Source organism: Mus musculus, chromosome 18, assembly GCF_000001635.26.
Source record: "Mus musculus strain C57BL/6J chromosome 18, GRCm38.p6 C57BL/6J".
NCBI lineage: Eukaryota > Metazoa > Chordata > Mammalia > Rodentia > Muridae > Mus > Mus musculus.
The window spans coordinates 22735670-22751562 of NC_000084.6; the positions used below are offsets into that span (position 1 = coordinate 22735670).

Consider the following 15893-nt stretch of genomic DNA (forward strand, 5'->3'; position numbering starts at 1 on the left):
AAATCTAACCACTGAGAAAAACTATCCCATGCTTCCCCTGCCACCAGGGCCCTGCACCAACTGTGGAAAGCGTTGAGTTGACCGCTCTGCACTGCCTGATCAAAGTAAGGAAACTCCCTTCCCCCCACCCCCGGGTTCTTTCTCTATAGGAAAATCTCTCAGAAATGGGTCTGGTAGCCAAAGCCTGATGTTGTCTTGTGTGGAAGTTGAGGACTTAACACTGTCTTGTATACAGCTTAAGACCAACAATCACTGTCCCCAGTGAAGTCATCGAGACCACAGGAACCTAAGACAACAAACTGGGTAATAGGTAAGTCTCTATTATTTTAATTGATACATAGGCCACTTGGATTATACTTCTTGCTATAATTTATCCTTCTCAGATCTCTGATAATGCTGACAGCAAACTGCAGCGATATCAGTTTTGCAGCAGCTGTCTGGTGAATGCATTTCACATGTAAAAGCTAGGCCTTTTCTAGTGCTATTAGGTTACCTGATTTTCTTTTTTAAAAAATAAAATTTACAGGCAGATTTGTATTACTAATAGACTTCTTGCAAAAGGATAAACAGGTTTAAGATGTAACCTTTATCGACCCCTCAGAGGTCAAATGAACTCCAATCAACAGCCAAAGCTTTCCTGCCTGTTGCCTCTTCCCAAGGAGAAAGCTACAAATATAAAATTATTCTTTAAATTCTTTAACAACTTCTGTCCATAGGCTGTATTTGTCTTGGCAGAGTTCCACTCATCTGGTAGACACCATCCAGAAATCAGACTACAAACTGCTCGAAAGTTGATCTACACCATGCCAGCTCCAGTGCATCCTACAAAACTGGAAGCCCTGGACTTGCTAAACACTAATACAAATCAGTCCAGTCAATGTGACTGCTCGCAGTCTCTTCAGCTGTGTCAGCAAACCAGACGCTTCTGATGGACACTTCGTTACCCTAACCCCCTTGTGGCACTTGGCTAATGTCCCATCTTTCTTGGGGCCTGACAATGGCATCCTAATTTCAGCAAGAAGCAGTTACAGATGAGAATACATAGTCCCTTGTCCTCAACAAAGGGCTGGAATATTAGATCCAAAGAAACTTCCTGTCAAACGGGACAAGATAGCTACCTATAGCACCTATTGGCATAACAAGATTATATGGCCTTAAATTTTTTGATCTATCTAGAGTAACCAAACATGTATAATTTATGAATGAGTAATGCAACTTTTGATACATTATGAATTTTGTTTCCATCAGATAAAGAATGCTAAGACCCTATCAAGGATTTGACAGGAACACATAGATACTGATGGTGGTACACGGGGTGGGGGATAAAGAGCCAGTCTGCCTCCATCTTGTGCATAAAAGTCAGCTTATAGTAGAGACAAACTAGGTTCATTCCTGCTTATGATTAAACCTCTGTTTCTCAAGGTTTGGGCAATGCCCTACCTCTAACTTTCACTACATATGGTTCTGTAGTGCCTGTTCCAGAAATGGCAGTCATATCTTTATTCCAAAAAGTTAAAGTTATATGACCACCTATAACTACCTTGTTATGACTATGACTACCTTGTTATGTCTACCTTGTAACCATGTCTTTATTTCAAGAGGCCATTGGGAGTAACTTGTTTGTCTTGCTCATATAACCCAACCTATTTTACCTGCCAAATCCACCCCTTTGGCAAGCCACTACCCCTAAACTATAAAAGCCTTGTCTTCCTCCCATCCTGCCTTAGAGGGAGATAGCTGGTGCACATGAATTTTCAAAAGCTCGTTTTAATTGCTTTCTTTATTTGACCATAATGATTTGGATTAGTGGTCTTTCTCAACCCATCTTTAGGACTAAGACTCATAGCTTACATGAATGTGTGTTGGGGAGAAGAGAGACTGGTTTGTGCTTTGAACAGAGACAGGACATGATGAAATAAAGAGCTACAAAGAACTGGATGAGAGAGCCAGGTTTAATTCAAGGCATCTACACAAAATATTTTGGGAACCTGAAGTTTCTAATTCCAAAGGAACAAGCTTACCCTGGTGAAGAAACCATCTCTACCAGGTATGCTCCCTAAAGTAGGTGCTGGGGTTACACTCTCTGCTTAGTTCACATGAGTTAAGTGATATGAAAAAGCAAAATGAAACAAAAAAAATCTTTCTCAAGATGCAGAGGAAGAAACGGACTTTCATAAATTGAGTGACACTTCCCAATATTGTCTAACATAGAGTTATCCTAGATGGCAGAGCAGGGTTAACTGATCGCAAAGCTACACTCTTGCTGTAGACTAGAGCCTGAGAACACAAGCAGCAATATTGAGCTGTAAGGATACAGTGGGCTGACTTTAGTAGCCATCGACAGATAGAATGTGAGTGTGGCAGAGGAAAAACTTCCCAAACACTCTGATCTCTACACTCCTCTTTTCTAATTAATGAAAGTTTATTTGGATCTTTCCTCAGATTCTAGGCTCTAGAACAATCTTTCATGGAAGAGACTTTTATACAAGCCCACCTGCTTCTCTCCTCCACATTGTCTCCTCCCATTCACACTCTTCCTCTCCACAGATGGTGAAACATTCAGTAAATGGAGGACTAAGGAAGCCCAAATATCATCCAGCTTTTCAGGAAAGATGTGTTTTAAGTCTAAAAATGGCATTTATGAGAAAATTAAATAAAGTGAAAAATAAAGAAACATCATTGTCACCTGGGAACTCGCCTCTGATAGGATTTGGTGTTACCCAGGGATGCTACAAGAGGCAGATTTGCTGAGAGAAGCAGTTCTGTCTTTCCTTTTATCTTAATGTTGGTTCCCAAGACATTAAGGTGATTAATATTTTAATTCCTATGTGTCTATATTATGCAAATAAGCTGCAACCCCCTTCTTTCCCTGCTTGTTCTTTGTGAACCATTTGCAGAAGGAAACTGCATTAGAGTTATGAGTATGGACCAATGAGCTGAATGTAAGGACACTCCAGTGATGCTCAGGTGCCTGGACTGGGACTGGGCTAGGTATCAGGCTGTCCCCACCACATTCTCTTTGTTTCAGGTGTTTAAGTTGTTAAAAAGTACTGTAGTGCCTCCTCTTTCAAGATGCTATAAAATAGGGCTTTATTGGTCTTGGCAAGTCTTATAGTAATGCTGTCTAAGTTGCTGTAGTCACTGCAGTATATAACAAGAAAATCTATCTAAGGATCTAGTAGTCTAGAAACAGAGTAGGTACCACACCCACTCCACTTGGTTTTCACTGGGCTCTTGTAATCCCAGCCCTTGGCTTGATACTTGTCTGGTCAGCGTTTTACCAGCTAAGCATCTCCCTGCCACCTAATTTCTTAAGATTTAAGAAATCTATTTTTAAGGCATTTTTATTAGATATTTTCTTCATTTACATTTCAAATGGTATCCCCAAATCCCCCTATACCCTACCCCGCTCCCGCCCTGCTCCTCATTTAAATTGAAATTTTCATATAGGATTATATGTATTTTGTGTTTTGATCAACCCTATCCTCCAACAGTCCCTAATATCCACCCACCAATTTTACCTCCCAATTTCATGCATTGTTTTGAGAATGTAGCAAGTCTTCCTAGTGCTGCCAGTATGCCCACAGATGTAAAACTGTCCGTGAAGAATAGGGAGCCTATCAGGGGCCACATCTAAAGTAAACTGATTTGACTTCTATCAGCAGCTCTTCTAGAAATTCAGCTATCAATCAGAAGCCCAGCCATGCACAGGCATCTCCCTTTGAGTAATTGATTACAGAAGTCTCACAGACTCCTGTCCTACAACAATATGAGCTATTGCCATTGCTCTTGGCAGAACTTGGAGGTAAGATCCTATCACTAAAAACATATACATGGGTCATAAGACTCGAGAAATCAACCTTGTATTGTCCCTGCCAGCTATATTTGAAGAGCAGATTGAGTTTGTGCCCAGGAGAAGCACTTTCTAACGCAATCAACAGTGGCAGCATAATGGGCCACATGTATATTTGTTGTATTCAAGAAAGACTAAGTCCACCACTCAGTGTGGCATTAAGGCACATAAATTAGTTACCATACACAATGTTCCTATTCTATTTATATTTTTCAATTTTTACTTTGAACACATATTTGAAGCAAAAAAGATGGCTACTATGAGGCTTCATCCCCATTCTTGTATATTGATGCTCTAATGTGCTGCATTTAGTGGAGAATGTCCTCCACAGCCTGCAGTAGCATTTATATCCATCCACTCTATTGAGTCTGCTGCTATGACAACTATCCAGGGGCAAATGTCAGGTCAGCTTCCTGCATCTGTGCCTCCCTATAACTGCTTTATCAGAGAACTAATAGCTGCCTTCTTTTTCTTGCAGAGCATGAAAAGCAACAGAGGCCAAGACCTAAATGTTGAAGCGTTCTTTGTCTGCTCTGTGCAGTATACCCTTGGTTCATATCATACTGTGTTTGTGAGTTTTCCCTATTTGCTGCTAAAGCGATGTTTATTAGGTTGCCACCTGGCATTTTAAACTATAGTATCACTATGGACGACTAACTGTCCACATGTTACTATTCTTAGGCTCAGGCACTCTTGTTAGTAGGCATTTTGTGGAGAGTCTCTTTTCCTTCTTAAGATTCACTATTTGTCATGCCATATCAAACCAGCATATAGTTATTATTATTAAATGTCTATCTTTGTTCCAATATGAAACTGAGTTTCTTTGAGATTCAGAGTGGAAAAAGCAAAGCTGGTTTAAGCCTACAGAATGATAAAAAAATTATAAATTCAGACATTATTCAAAGATACACCTGGAAGCCATTACATTGTTAGCTGGACCCATGTCAAGTACTAAAATATCATGTGCTCAGAGTTATTCCTATATAGTAAGGTAGAAAAGGGACTTCATTGTGTGTGCCAATACGTCATATGGAGAGGGTGCATTTTTCAGCAGATATACCTTGAAGTGAATATATAATAAAAGCCAGGCGGGGAGTTAGGGGTTGAGAACAGCTGAAAAGGAAGTGAATCAGTCAATGGAATAGTTAGCTATGCCCACAGTCAAACACCTTCAAACTAGGAAATGCCATTCAGAAAGACAGAAATTAGGAACAGCCAGGAGGAAGTGCTGTTCTGCCTCTTGAACTTTGCATTGTGAATAGCAATAGCAGTAACACACATGCTACTCTGTGTCTGATAGATATATAGAAGACTATATGTGCACAGAAACGTAAACACTTAAATGACCTCCAAATGTGAGCATGGTGCTGTGTGATGCTTTGCCTCTGCATTTCCGGTTTATTTACTGTTCACAGAAAATGATCCTGGAAAATGAAGATGCTAGAATTTAAATGTGGATCTGGGTATAGGAAATCTTTTTGACAGATGCCGTTACGGGATTTTCATCATCTTTAAGTGCTAACTCAATGTGGATATGTACAGAACGGGTCTTACTGTTTAAAATTTGACTCAATGTGGAAGTTAGGAAAATTCACAGATAGCTGGACATTCTCAAGGATAACTTGAGAAGCCCATTCGACTTCTCAAACTGGCTTCATAGGCAGTAACTAATGATACAAAGATGCAATTGAATTAAACTAATGTGGCCTTCAGGGTTCTGCACTCATAGTAATATTCAAATTCCTACACGCTGAGAGCTGGAATTCATGGAGCATTCTCATCGCCATTATTCAGAACATTACCCCCAAGTCAAAAGGGAGATGGATCTTCTGCACTAGATTTGTCTTGTGTTCTCCTTTTAAAGGGAAAATATGTTTCTTGAAACATAAGCAATGAATCTCTTAAAAGGGGAAAAATGGAAAGAAAAGAGGAAGGGAGGAAGGAAGATAGAGGGAGAGGAGAGGGAAATCTAAATGGAAAGCTAACTTTTCTTTTTTTTTTTTTTCTGGTTTTTTCGAGATAGGGTTTCTCTGTGTAGCCCTGGCTCTCCTGGAACTCACTTTGTAGATCAGGCTGGCCTCAAACCCAGAAATCTGCCTGTCTCTGCCTCCCAAGTACTGTGATTAAAGGCGTGCGCCACCACCGCCCCTCGAAAGCTACCTTTTTTAGAAATATTATTTTATGAAAAGTAAGTTGGTTTCTATGTATATGTATAGATTTATTTAATTCTAAAGTTATTGTTATTATATATTCTTAATAACTGAATGCCAGACCTCTAGTATGCTAAATATACAGTGAAGCTTTTGTAGCTGTGATGTCTTTCTTTTATTATTGTGGATCTCCATGCCCATGGTATGTGTAATGCATATGTGTGTGTGTGTGATCAAGCATAAACATGCATGTGCCGTACTGCCTATGTGGAAGTCAGAGGACTATTTCTGGAACGGATGCTGTCCTTCCACTGTGCTGAGGCAGGTGGCTGGCTGTTGTGCTTCAAGCCAGCTGTCCCCCTAGCTACAGCTAGATTCTCCCATCTCTACCATGCATCTCTCCTTAGGTTTTGGGGGATGACAGGTGTATGCTATCCTATCCATCATTTTGGCATGGGAATCAAACTCAGATTATCAAGATTTGTATCGCAAATGGTTAATTTAAACCAATAAACACCTAAGCCTGGAATATACCATTACATATTTTAATAACTTATAAAAAGAAGACCCATACTTTCTGAGATCACATGTTAGCAGTCTCTGAGTGGCAGTGGCCTTGCATTCAGGCCTACATAGGCAGACTCATAGGACACCTCACTACTCTTACCTCTATGCCTATTTGTTTTCTGAGGCTTCAATCTGGCTACCTTTTTCTTTTGTATATTCAGATACCTCAACTGAAGAATTTCCTCTTTTCTGCTGTACCCTGTAGCAAAATAACTAAGTACCCAAAAGAAGAACATCATAACAGAGCAAGCTTTATATCAATTTACTTGAATTGCTTGAGGATTTTCTTTTCTTAAACATACAAAGTTTTGCTCACATTGACATATTTTATTATTTATCCTTAAGATTTAGCCATAGCCCTCTCTCATACTTGGCTTTCTGGTCTCTATCCAGAAATCAGAACCATAATATATATTAAATGCCACTTAAGTTTTATAAAAGAGTTAGAAAACACAAAAGGTAGAGACAAAAAAAAATGTCCCTGTCATGTGCATGTGTCTGGCCATTGCCAGAACACCCTATTATTTTTTTAATATAAAAAGCCCAGAAATTTTACAATAAGAACAAAAATTTGCACAGGTGGTACTTGATCTTAAGGAGAAATCTGATTTGCTTCCTGTGTGGGTTTAATTGCTGATGAAGATGCAGGGAATGATAACAAAGCCTTGTTTCACAGAATCCTAGCATAGAGAGTACTGGATTTATATATGTCATGGTCCTGGGGTGTATGAAAGGGTAAATGCAGGTGCCATGTAGAAATGGAGGAGTCTCTGGATTGTCCCAGTGACATTTTCCTCAACATTAACACTGACAAGATAAAGGACATTGAAAGGTCCATAAAGATGAGCTTCCTGGGGCTGGAAACTTCAGAAACTACATTACATTAGTCAAACAAAGCTCCTGTCCAAAGACCACCAGCCTTCCCACACCATTAGAGAGAGAGGGAAGAACATAAGCTGAAACATGCTGGCTTGAGGACAGGCCTCAGAGGGTCACTTGTGCTGCTGTTACTTCATCTGCAGTACCAACCTCAGCTGGTTCTCTAGTGACACGCAGTAGGACTAGTAACCAATTCTGTCTTTAAGGCTGAAGGCACAGTTCCTTTTGTCATGAGAAAACAGTACGTAGAAAGATTGACAGCAGATGAGAACAGAAGGAAAACAATTTTTTTAAAGTAGGGCTATTCTTCAGCTCCTTCAAAGTCCCAGCAATGCTCACTCAAGTCTCAATTTAGGACTGTGTATCAACTCTGCCTTCCCTGAGGATGGTAGTACCAATGTGTGCATTTCATGTGTAGTGCCAAGAATCACAAAGTCTTTCTTTTTTTGACAAATATGATCCAATTTTCTAAGCTTTTATAGCCCCCAACTTAATAACAGATGTGTGACTTTGGTACAGTTTTTCCAATATATGTAATATTGTTCCATCTCAGAAACTAATGGCTTGTAAAGTGTATAAATTAAGGGAAAATGATAGGACAATGAATGAACAAATTACATGACAAAAATGAATTTGACACAAACCAAATATACGAGATGCATTATTTATCTGTTAAGCCTAAAAATAGGTACTTTAAAGTAACATTAACAAAGTGCCTTGTTCATGGATAACTCAGTCAACCATGTACTTTCTGACTTTTATGGGAAAAAGCATTATCAGTGTGCTATGTTGAATTTCTGTGTTTGAATCCAATCCACCTTTTCATCCCATAGAATGCTATCTACCACCTTGCAATTGATAGCATCATAAACTAAAATCAAGCCTAAAATTAAAAATATCATTTTCTACTTAACTATGTGTGATTTGGTCATGAGGACAGAAAACCAAAGAGTAAGGTAGACAAATGATAGAGAAATCAATGATCAGAAAGTGGGGTTTCTGTTCAGCTTCCCAAAGAGTCCAGAAAGGTCACACAAAGTCAGTCCACTGGCTGAGCTTCCCATTGTCCAAGAGAGAAGCATTTCGATCTGTGCATGCCCCATTATTGCTTACAGACAGAATAATATATTACCATTAGACACACATAGGTTGGTGTATAATTATGTATGAAAAAATGAAATAAGAACATAGATACTATAAGCAGAAACAAACTTATTTTCATTTTTTTAGAATGATAAGAAATATTTAGTTGATTTAATTGATAAAAGTGTAACACATGCTTTTTGATATAAAATATCTTTATGGTAAAATAGTAATTGTGTATGTCGCTATGTGGGCATAAATGACTAGAAATATTCCAGAATTAGTAGATTGTAATAATAAACAATGACATGTCAATATTATTTGTTTGTTGTAGATACATCCACTATATGATTATTTTTCAGCAAATGGACTTCATTATTACTGTAAGCATATATGCTAAATTTTAATTAATATACATAGAAAATCTAGAAAAATACATGGTATGAGCCAACACCTCGCTGTACAAGGATCTCAGCTTTCTTAGAGTTTTATGGATGGATACCTTCTTACATACCTGCCTCTGAAATGTATAGAAATGGAAAGTCATGCTTCTTTACCACGTCCCTCTGGCAGGAACTAGATGTCCATATTAATTCTCAGTGCACACCAGAATCTTGACAATCCAGTTCAATAGTTGGCATCCAACTCCATGGCCCATCCTTTCTTATCCAAATTACCAAGCTGGGATTGGAGAAATAATGGCTCTGTTGCTAAAGTGTTTGTATGCAAGCATCTGGACCTGACTTTAATCCCTACCATCAGTGTAATCAGCCAAATGTGGTGGCACATACCTGTCCTACCAGTGCTAGAGAGGCAGAGACAGGTGAGTCTCAGGGGCTTGATAGCCAGTCACTCCAGCCAATTGGTGAGCTCAAGGTTCAGTGAGAGACCTTGTCTCAAAAACTATGATGGATAGCAGTTGAGGAAGATACCCTATAGCAACCCCATGCTTCCATACATGTATGAAAACAGATGCATGTGTACTATCATGCATGTAACACACAGGAACACACACACACACTAGGGTTTCTCCTTTTATTGCTTTTGATATTAAAGCACATCTCTTAATTGGAAATGCTCTATGTATCAAGAATATTTCTGGAAACTTCCTGACTGTCAACACCTCCCTTATTTCTCAAGGTTTAAATGAAACGGTCTCCCCTCTTGAAGCCCTCTTAAGTTCCCAGAAATGCTTCACAGGCTCCTACCTTGGTTGCTTACAGCCATCTCTCTACACTCTGGGTATCACCTGTGCTTCACTGATCTTTGATAGAATGAGAGCTTATTGATGAGAAATAATGTCTTGTCCAGGGTCAAGGTGGGAATGAAAATGTCTGCTTAATGATTTTGCCGGAATTAAAAATCTACAACAATAAAGAACTGAGCCTGCTCAGAAAGAGCTGGTGGTGTTAGATTCTCGGGAAATATTTCTCTCCTTTCTACACTCGCTAAATCTGTTGGCCAAATGAATATTTGGTTAATACATCATTTTAAGATGGATTTAGGAGTCCTTTCTTATCAACAATTTCTTACTTTGACTGAAAATTTAATATTTATGAAAAAGTGTAGTTCAAATAAACAGAAAAACAAAGTTTAAAAATTGTCAATTAAAAGATATCATTTTGGAACACAAATTGGGATTCATTTATATTTGAGTCTAGCCCCATTACCAAGCTAATGCTGATAGAACAAGAGTAATTCAGCTAGTTTCCTCACAAAACACCAGCAGCCTTGCAGTGAAATATTTTTCTCTGAAGAGTTTTTTCAAAATACCTGACACTTTGAGACTATTTTGATGTCGTTCAACCATCGTGAAATGTGTATAACAAACCCAATTTTTAAAACACAAATTCAAATACGTAGTGCTGTCTGTGTGTGCTTTTTATATGCTATAAAATACTTTAATTGGATATACACACAGCGATTTTATATGTTTAAGTTTTTCTCTATTTGAGAGGATTCAGTGCTAGGGTATTGTGTTAGTCTGCAGGAAACTTCACTAAGACAGGAAGTAACAACTTCTAATAGCTTCAAGAAGTCTCTGAAACTGACCAGATTCTTTAGGCCCCTTCTCCTTCAAGATATATAAACTTTAAAGATGGCTGAGCCTCTCCTGGAAGGCAGAAGCAGAATTGTCTAGAAGAAACAAATGTTGCCTGGCAGAAGCTCAGGCCATTTGAGCCCCCTGAAAAGGATACTATCTGATCTGTTGATCTGCCTGCAGGGTGTGCAGTATGTTCCAGGTTCTTAGCTGGAATTAACATTTGCATGTGACTTAGCTTCTTGACTGAAGTCTAACAAATATGGCCATTGATACCTAATGACTGCATCCTTATCAATACAGCAACCAGAGCAAAACAAGGACAAAAAACAATAAAGCTAAAGGACTTTCATTCTGTTTATCTTATACCATATGAAAGTCTTCCTTGCAATCCCTAGAAAATTTAAAATTAAAAGGATAGAAGGAAATTCATCTGTCATAATGTGCACAAAGCTGGCGGATAACTAGGGGGTCAAGTTAAGTGTCTTCAAAATGAAATGAACTGAGGAGGGACTCACTGGACCTGCTGATTTGTGATTCAGTCCTACATTCAAGTCCTAGGTCATTCCTTCTACAGCAATGGAGAAAGTATCCCTAAACTGTGGAGGCAGCGTAGACCAGAAGCTGTTGGCATCAAAGAGGGTAAGAATGGGCTCCCTATGGCCTGACATACCCCAGTGCAGTATTGTGTGACTTTCTCTATTCCCACATAATTTAAAAAGTTCAGCTAGAAACCCATGGATATAGCCAAAGGACATATTTTGAATGCTTGGTGGTAAAAACGTACACAGAGAAGAATAATCAAGGTTTTAGTGTTTGCATTCACATTAGGGATCTCTCTGGAGTGTAAATCAAGAGTCTGCTATACCGTTTTACTTGAAGTATTACCATGCTTGTTTTTAGAAAATGTGTGTCACTGACCCATTAAGTTTGCACATGTGCAGAAACAGAAGACAGTTCAGTTTCTGCATTCTCATGAATGTGACATATAGGTACAAACATCTGCTAATGTCATCACTCCTGCTAGTGTCCCAGAATCCACATGTCTACACACTAAGATACTATCTTATTACTATCACCATGCTACTTTACTTCTTTCCTTTAAGGCATTACTCATATGAACATTAAAGGATAGTATTACTTTATTGGGACCATAATTAATTTATACTAAATTATGTACCTTGTATTTATACTAAGAAGTAAGTACGAGGATATAGACCTGTTTATTGGGACTCATAAGAACCTTGAGGGATCCTTTCACTTAATAATACTGCTATTTAGAAATTATCCTAGAAATAATAGGCAAGATGTCCTCATGAAAACAACAACAAAACCAGAATGAAAGAGAGAGAGAGAGAGAGAGAGAGAGAGAGAGAGAGAGAGAGAGAGAGCTCTCCTCTTTCTATCTCTCTTTCCAAGACAGGGTTTCTCTGTGTAGCCCTGGCTGTCCTGGAACTCACTCTGTAGACCAGGCTGGCCTTGAACTCAGAAATCTGCTTGCCTCTGCCTCCAAGTGCTGGGACTAAAGGTGTGTGCCACCAGTGCTCAGCGAGAACTTTTAATTCTTATGTTTATCCTGTCAGAGGCAAATAAAAGTGAACTCAGGCATTTTTTTAAGTACCCAAACTGAGGGAAATTTTCTCTTAGATCACAAACAAATTCCAGATTTCTATGTGCAAGAACAGAACGCTAGATGTATCTTGATGAGCAGAGTGATTCACTTAAATTCTGTGAACTCTGATGTCCGATGAAGCTCTCAGCTTCTGTCCTTGCCCCTGGCTGACTTCAGGCGTGTGTGGCATATTAATGAGCTTCCTCCAGATATGTATAAAATAGACATTTGAAAGAAAGGATTTAGCACATCCAAACACCTTTCATGTTCATAGCTCAAACAGCTCCATAAAATCCAATTAACTCATCAAGCTTCATAAACTATGAAGGGCATAATTATAGCTCACCATGTGGTCGGTCAGTGGCAATGAAGAAGAAGGGTGGGCTTAACAAAAAACTAAACTAAACTAAACAGAATTTAACCTTGCAATTTCTGAAATTTTATGCCTTTACTTCATCCAAGGACTAACCTTCAAACCATGGGTAAATTCTCCGAATTGTGCATGTGGTTACAGGTACACCCTGAAAGGGTAGTCTCAATGCCAAGAGTCAAGTTTGAATTCAACAGGGCGGTGTTGTCCTCAATGGCAAGGTGGACGTCTATGTGTGGCATCTCAGATGAATTCTATAAAACTTGTGGTGCAAATAAATAGTCTAGGAATTTTTAAAATAATAATTGTGTATGCTAAACTAGCATTCAGGGTGCATAATCAGGCCACGGTTTTTCCTTGGGACACATAACCAATGAGAAAACACTATCGGATCACAGATTGACTTTAGATGTACTTGCAGAGAGTTTAAACATGTAAGGTGATTTTTTTTTTCCATGCACTTTCAACATGCATTGGTCTCCACACTTCCCTGGACCTTCATTATATGTTTATAACATTATAACTACCAGTTTTGTAGGGTTGTTGTATTTGTAAATTGTCTAATTGATTACCAAAATATTTCTAAGATGTAACTTATTCATTTAAGTTCATGTTGGTATCCATATATGAAGGGGGTATCAAAGGACAACATTGGATATTGTTTCTTAATGCTATCTACTTTTATTTTCTGTTGAGGCAGTTTCTCACTGGTATGGAACTTATCAGTAGAGCTAGGCTGTCTGCCCAGAGAGCACCAGTGACCTGCCTACCTCTGCCTCCCCAACTTTGTGGCTACCAGTGCATACCATTATACCCAGTGTTGTTGCTATTCTTTTGCTTCACTTGTTTTGCTTGTAGGTTATAGCAATTGAACTCAGGTAATAATGCTTGTAAGGCAAGCACTTACTAGTAAGTCTGAGTCACTGTCTTAGTCCATATAATATAATTTTAAACATTGGTTTCTTACATACTACATCCATCTTGAGACTTCTGAACCCATTAGGGCTGGAAAGAATGTTCCTACATGGAGTGATGTCAGACACGCTCCTATTCCAAAGTAGTTAACTTTTCATACTACAGCCAGTATGTTTGAGCAAACAAAGAAAATAATATAGCAAAGTTGAGGGGGAGAGTCCAGGGACCATAGGTACCCACCCACCTTAGTCTGAGGAGCAATCTTATTCATGATTATTGCTGGCAGTTTTTCTTTAAATATTGATGATCTTAGGTAGAAATACTAGCCTGCTTTAAAGGCCTTCAACAACGACAGCTCTTTGGCATTAGGATGAACAGGAGATGATAGCATAGTAGGTAGGATATTTCTACTGCTCAGTATAAAGAAGCATATGGTGCACACATCCTAAACTATATGTGAGGTATAAAATATAATCTTTTATATAGAGAGACTTACCAAACCTTTACAATAATTTATGAGTTAGACATCTCCTTTCCCTTTTTACAGCTTAGACATTGAAGAATTTTGGAACACATACTAGTGTCTAACCTGCCATGATTTAGACTGTAGTATAATTCTATGGGTAATAACATGACATGAATCTGTCACTTTTTATCAAATAGGTACATTTCTGATACAGCACCAAGATATTCTAGAGTCAGTAGGTGGTACATGTTAGCATTCTGTCTAAACTCCACCCCACAATTACATGGCAACAGCAAGGTAGGCCTGACCCACTATAAAAGGAGCTACTTGCCTGCTCCTCTCTCTCTTACTCTCTTGCCTTTCTCTCTTGCTCTCTTGCCCCCCCTCTTCCCATTCCCTTCCCCCTCTCTCCATGTGGTCATGGCTGGCCCCTCCTTCTCTACTCTCTCCCTCTCTCTGCCTTTCTCTGTCTCTACTACCCTCCTAACTCCCCTCCTCATGCCGTGAATAAACTCTGTTCTATACTATATATGTGGCTGGTCCCGCAGAGGGAGGGGAATCCTCGGCATGGGCCACTGAAACACCCCTTCCCCCATACTCACCACACCCTCATAGAGCACATCCGCTTACACCTCTCTCTCTTTTTATAAAATTATTAGTACATTAAGCAGGATGGTCCTTTCAATTCTAAAATGTTAATATTTTAATTTTTAGAATTAAGACCTTTCTTCAAACAGACTGATTTTGACAACAGACTATGTCAGATACCGTGCTATATCAAGATATTGATGCTTATTTGTAGTTCCAGTGTTGCTGAGGCAATGGCAAAAGTCCTAGATAGGAGAGTCCTCCAGACACACCTTGCCACTGGGGTACATTGTTTCCAGAAAAATGCTTAGTATGTAGTATGAACTGTCCTTTTAAAGTTCTTGTACAACCTTGAGGATTAGTGTTATTGTTGCTTATTTCTAATGAAGAATCTGAAGCACTCAGACCTGGCTAAGCTTGCTGAAAGTTGTCTAATCAGTTATGGTAGAAATGAGAATCAAAATGGACTAAAACTTCGCTAGCTAACCACGATGCCAGATGGCAATGCATATAGTGTGATATCTAACCTTATAAAAATTTTCATCATATGTTGGTGGGTACTGGTTGGTTCATTAGGGGAATACCAGGACAGGGAAGCAGGAGTGGGTAGGTTGGTGATCAGGGGGAGGAGAATGGAATAGGGGATTTTCAGAGGGGAAACCAGGAAAGGAGATAACAATTGAAATGTAAATAAAGAAAATATCTAATAAAAAATAGAAAACAAAAAAAAAAACAAAAATTTCATCAAAATAATATTGATAAATCATCTAAACAGAAGACATACATGAACATGCAAATAATACTGATGTTATAGCATCAATGAATCCAATTGGTTATCCCAAAATTGACATTTTTAAATAGCTTTAAATATCATGTCAATACTGCATTTTGTTTAATTATAGGCCTCATCCTTTGCAATACTCAGGACTATAAATGCAGAATATTTAAAAATAATAAACACAAAAATAATGACATTTTGAACCATTTAAAAGATACTCTAATCTCGAAATAGAAAACATAAGGAAAACAAGACTAAACTAACAATTTACTCTGCATTCATAGCATATAATATGAAACACATTTGACTATGGGTGATTCAGAAAAGGAAACAGAGAAGAAATAGAAGTCTATTGTGTAGATAGGCAGAAAAGAGTTAGAACTAAAAGAGCCACAGAGGGAAGGACCAATGAACAGTGCACCAAAACTGAACACATTACACTACACAGTCAAAGCCTTGCGAATGTGGTTCTCAGAGAATTGACTAGCAAGAAGATTAAGCCTAGAACATGGATATCTATTAGATCAGGACCCCACTTGTGACTCTTTAATCTTTTCCCGGTTATCTTTACTTTGATTACTGTCAGCATAA

The 15893-nt window shown here is 38.6% G+C and overlaps 1 protein-coding gene across 13 annotated transcripts in view; it reads right to left on the minus strand.

Annotated features, from left to right (window-relative positions):
• Positions 1-15893, minus strand: part of Nol4 (nucleolar protein 4) — a 349489-nt gene that overhangs the window by 42518 nt on the left and 291078 nt on the right. The window lies entirely within an intron of this gene.